Here is a 6,000-nt window from a genome sequence, read left to right as displayed (position 1 = left end):
ATTACTTTTTTACTATTATTATTATTATTATTATTATTATTATTATTATTATTATTATTATTATTATTATCATTATTATTATTATTATTATTATCATTATTATTATTATTCGTTAATGACACTCTGCAAAGACTGGAGGTTTGAAGTATGTGACGCTCTTATGCACAATTCCTGTACCTATATTGGCTCCTACTTCGTCTATGTTCCCTTTTAATGATATAGGTATGATTCTTAGTGATCCCATGGCCATTGGCACAACCTCTACTTGCATATTCCTTAGCCCTCTTAATTCAATTCGTAAGTCTTGGTATTTTTCCACTTTCTCTCTCCCCATATGTTCCAATCTTCAGTCTCATGGTACTATAACATCTATCTCTTTTACTTTTCTTCGTTGTCTTGTCGATCAGAATGATATCTGTTCGATGTGTTTGTATCACCATCTCCGTCTTTATGCTGTAGTCTAAGAGCATGAGGTTGATGTTCATACAAAGTATTGCTGCATTGTATTTTCTTAAGAGAAGCCAGTGGAGAGCTATAGCCATTGAATCATATTATTTCTTATATTGATTCTGATTAAGTGCTAAACATTTCCGAGAGTTGTAGTTTATGTTTTCCTATTTAGCCATACTTTTCCTGTACTGTTTTTCATTGAGTATATTTTGTTCTTAAGGCCTAATCTAGCACGGCCATTATTATATCTTCAGTTTTCTTCTTAAATTCTTACCTTTGTAGTCACTGCCGTTATTCATCAATTCTAAAGTTTTGATCATGAATTGCCGATGAATTAGTTTTCTTTGACATTCTTTTAGTCTTCTTTTTTTTTTCTCTCTCTCCTTATACACGTCTGGGTCGTAGTCCACTTCTATCAAATTTTCTTTCCGTACACTCTATAGCCATTCATCTTCACAGTCCTAGTGTTCTACTTCTGATGCTGACACAATCTTCTGTACTGATGAGTCCTTTTCATCCACTGCATGGTATATACTGTAGAGCCTTTTAAGTGCATTGCATGGTATATACTGTAGAGCCTTTTAAGTGCATTGCTTGGTATATGTCCATGACCTCACTAGTTTTTATATGTATGTTTCTTGGCTTTACTCTATTGTTCCAGTGGTGTAGGATTACATGATTGCTGGTACTGACCATGGGTTTATAGTCTTTACCACGTTTCCAGAGTTATGATTTCACTTTATTATAGCTTTCATTCTTTCCATGCATTTTTTTTCTCTTTCCCTTCGCCTCTTGGTGTTATATTCCTTGTAAATCAATTACCCCGAGGTATTCATAGCCTGTTCCATCCAGTTCTTTGATGAAATTTTTGGCTGGTAGTTTTATCCCTTCTGATTTTAGTACTTTTCCTCTATCAATGCCAACTCGAGCAAACATCATTGTGTGGATTATTATTATTATTAGTAGTAGTAGTAGTATTATTATTATTATTATCATCATTATTATTGTTGTTGTTCTTGTTGTTGTTGTTGTTGTTGTTGTTGTTGTTGTTGTTGTTATTAATATTATTATTATTATTTAAATTTTATTAAGTTAATTATTATTATTATTATTATTATTATTGTTGTTGTTGTTGTTGTTGTTGTTTTTGTTATTTTTGTTGTTGTTGTTGTTGTTGTTTTTGTCATTTTTGTTGTTGTTGTTGTTGATTATTATTATTTTTCATTAAGTTTAGTATTATTATTATTATTATTATTATTATTATTATTATTATTATTATTATCTAAGGTATTAAACATAAATTCAAAAACAACATCCTCAACAAAAAAGTTTAATAATGATGAAACGTGAATTTCTTTTTTTCATAAATAAATTTACACAGTTTTTACATTGAATGGTAAAATATTTTTAGATTCATAAAACGGTTATCTACTTTTAATGCCATTTTACTTTGCTATTTTTTATGAAAATACCTAATATATTCATAATGCTCTTATCTGTTTTATAGATAGTATTTGGTTACCTTTTGATGCAATGTTTGCAGATCAACTGGAGTACATAGAACCAAAGCTCTCAAGTTTCACAGTGCAGTGGAATACTTTTATGTTTTTCCATTGGAAACAAGAGAATATACAAGGTGCGTACCTTCTCTCTTATTCAACTCGCATAAATGATTCTTTACCCAGCGAAGAAGGAAAACAACTTTTGAGAAATCCACCATTTCAAAACAGATGCAAATCCCACAACTGGGAGGTTTTGTAAGCAAAAAAAAAAAATATTGAAGAAAGGTTTCCACAAGTGTTATGTACCATAAGAATATGGACTTTATTTATCATAAAGTTTGAAAAAATATATTCTTTGAGGAATGGTTGAAAATTAAAGCCAAAGGATCCGATTTGCTTGGGAATAATAATGATAAATCTTTTAAGAAATGTGTTTGTGAGGACGGAAATTTGTTCAACCTTCATTTTATTCATATTTGAAATTTAAAAGTATTATGATCGTAGAGGAAGTGAACTCCGAAAAAAAAAAGAAAAAAAAATATGAAACACCGAACGGAATCATGCCAACTTCCTCACTAGGCATGGGAAGTGAAAATCTCGTTAAAACTGACCATTAATCAGTTGCATGCTCCAATTCTCTAGTTAGTAGAGATAAAAATGCACAGGGACTTATACGTCTGTTTCCCCTTTACAATTGGTGTATCCTAGACAAATTGATAAAAGAAAGATGGAATAAAATTTATGGTTATTACTATTGCTGTAATCTTCTTATTTTAGACAGATACGATGGTTGCCTAAGAAGGCCGTTGTGAGTGCAATCAGCTATCCAGAATATTAACAGATACTCGTTTTTCTCACTTGACAATTTGTGACATACCACTCTACCCAATGGTCACATTAGTATACTGTATAGATATGGTCTAGTGTCTCTGGTATTATGTTCCTTACGGGGCTCGAAAGTTGATATATTGAAAAACTAACAACATTTTTTTGCATAACTTCTTCAGTTTAGCTGCCATAATCCCTCTCTGGTGTATGTATGTATGTATGTATGTACTGTATGTATGTATGTATGTATGTTAAACCTCTTTACTATTGTTTTAGAACAATATTTAACACTCATGTAAGCAAAATTTGTTGGTAAATGTTTAGATAGACAAGAACAGACGCACGCCCACAGAGATCTAAGCCTTCCCACCGCCTCCCGCTTACCTAACTACAACACAGCAGTTTGGGTAAATTTTGCGATACTGATGTTTTCGAAAGTACCTCTTGGGGTAGTTTTCTGTCACTAGGGTATGATTACTCTTTCTCCCCCTATTCAAGGGTCCGGAAGAGACCAAGTCATTATACGTCTAACAGTGCCGCTGAGCCTAATATATATATATATATATATATATATATATATATATATATATATATATATATATATATATATATATATATATATGTATATGCGTGTGTGTGTATACACACACATTTGCTCTGTTATATAGGGAACATTAATCCCATCATTTTTGGATTTTTATAACTCCTTTTCACCATATCTAATGTTAATCTTTATGTTCTCGGATAAAACTAATAAATACTAATATAATGACAAATATTCTAAACCACCATGCATTATACTGAAGTGAAATATTCTGTTTCTCGTCCTGAAAATAGGAAGAGTGACGAGGAGGTACCTTTTCCTTCTGAACCTGAGTTCATAAGTGTTTTTTGACCTTTCCTTGGAAGTAAACAGCTTTGGAAAATTCACTATTTGGAAACAGACGCAAATTCCATATTCAGGAGTTCTTATGTAAAGCCAAAAAGATGAGAAGTTTTTTTTTTTCTTTTCTCAAGTGTTTTTTACCTTAAGCGCTTTGAAGAATGGTCTGGAATCAAAGCGTAAGGATTGGGTATTTTTGGTAGTAAAAACAAATCCCTTCTGAATATGAAAATTATTAAGATCAAAATAAAGTTGATTCTCTTGTTCTATTTGAGGAAAAGTTAAATATGAAAAGTTATTGACACACTAAGCGAAACCATGACAACAGCAACAGTAATTAGGAAATATACAAATCTTTGGTAAATATGTTCGTTGAGGAACTGCCTGGCGCCAATCCTGGCGCCATCTGTATTCCTTTTGCGTAGGTTAACAACTCGGTGTTTTTTCCTGTGTTTCTCGCAAATCTTGGATTCATTCTGCTTTTCATGGCTTCTCCGTCTTCGTCGGCCTCTGATAAGTTGAGTACCATGTCTTTTATGTATAAATGTAGGCTCTTGGTAAATTTTTGAGTGATTAATAGGATTAATCTTTGTTACAAGAGCCGTAGCCTACCGGAGGCGTCATGGACGCTGTCGCTCGCTAGGTATAAGTTTAGTTAGTCAGAGCGACATTCCCGGTTGTTTTGCTTTAATAAATTTTAGCTATTTAGCATTACATAGGATTTCCTTTCGTGCTTAGTATTATTTTGGCGAAGTATTCGCCATTCTGGCCTACGCTAGGCCATGTAGCCTAGTCGTTTGGTCCTAATACTTCATGCATGAATTTGGGTTTTCCGAGTGTATTAAAATTTTATTGAAGCTTTAGCCTATGTTTTATACATTTAAGATTGTGTGGAATATTTCCAAGATAGTATACGAGTGAGTTTCGGTGATTTAGGTAATCGATTCTCTTGGTGCCTAGGCTAAGTTGCTTATGGAGCCTTAGTATACTTTCTCATACTCCCCGGTTGCTTTCTTTTCTTCGGAGAAGGTCTGCAATCCCTTTCCCTCTGTTTAAGCCTTGGGCTTATCCCTAAGTAATTTTTTCCGAATTTATTTTCGATAAAACTATTCTGGGGTGTTACTGTACCTTCCTGTTCCAGTAAGTCTGGTTCAAAGAGGGACAGAACAACAGAGTTTTTTAGTCTGAGTCTGTGTTTGTCTGGCTTGGGGTAGAGTCTCCCTCGCTGGCCTGACACAGACAAAGGTGGCTTAGCCTCCTTAGGTCACTACCGAAGGTTTCTGTGGATATAATTCCTTCTTTTGTGATCTACCATACTAGTCCTTGTTGCTGTTCTCGGGGGAGGATAAGTTTCTTTCCCTGGGAGTGGCAACACCTTCCTTGCTTTGGTGCTCTGGGAGCTGGCAAGTATTGCTGGCCTCCCCCCTTGGATCTCCCTTAGGCTAAGATAAGTTTCTTGGCTGCGGGTGATCCGTCACTAAAGCAAGGTTGGTAGGACCCTCTTTTGTCCTTTCCCCCTCTATCTCCGTAATGGCCTAGCCATTACAGTACTGTACGTCGTTCTACATCTGGACCTAGAATAGGTTAGGAAGTGGAATTGACTCAGCCCCCTGCCGGCCGGCAGAGCTGCCGACCGGCAAGGGTCTTATATTTTGAGTGCTGCCCGGACCTCGCTTGGTCCCTCATCCATGCCTGCCTGTAGAGCCAGACGGCATTGGTCAGGAAGCCTGAATTAGACTCTCCCCTTCCTTATATGCACTCTTTCGGATTGCCGTGCTTGGAGGTAGTGTACTCTCTTATCCCGGCATCCATCCTATTTTTCTTCTAGTGCTGTACCCGACCCGGCTGCCGGCTTATGAGGCCGGCAGCCGGGCGGGTGTAGTCCTCTGGTTCTTTTGCTGCCGGCTGGTATCGGTCCTGTACCTTTGCCGGCCGGCTAATGTCAGCCCTTGTCTCCCGGTCACCAAGAGTGTGGCCGGCAGCTGGGTACTACCTTGTGTAGTTGCCGGCCGGCAGCCATTGCCGGCCGACATTGGCTGTTGCCGGCCGGCAGTTGCTGCCAGCCGGCACATGCACATGAACCAGAGTTCTGCCGCCTTATAGCTGTTAAGTAGTATACTTTAAAGCTAGTTATGGTGTGTGCCGGCCGGCAAGTGCCGGCCGGCACGTATCCTCCTATACTGTACTAGTATTCTTCAGTATAACATATACAGTAAGAAGAAAACTATGGTATGGGTTTTGGTACAGCACTGTGTGTTCTAACACTTTTGTGTTTTCTTGCACAGTCCTTTGCTGTTGCCCTACAGATAGGAAAGTGAGTTCTTTCCTGTCTATTAT

Source organism: Palaemon carinicauda, chromosome 2, assembly GCF_036898095.1.
Source record: "Palaemon carinicauda isolate YSFRI2023 chromosome 2, ASM3689809v2, whole genome shotgun sequence".
Taxonomy (NCBI): domain Eukaryota; kingdom Metazoa; phylum Arthropoda; class Malacostraca; order Decapoda; family Palaemonidae; genus Palaemon; species Palaemon carinicauda.
Note: the sequence above shows the minus strand (reverse complement) of the source record.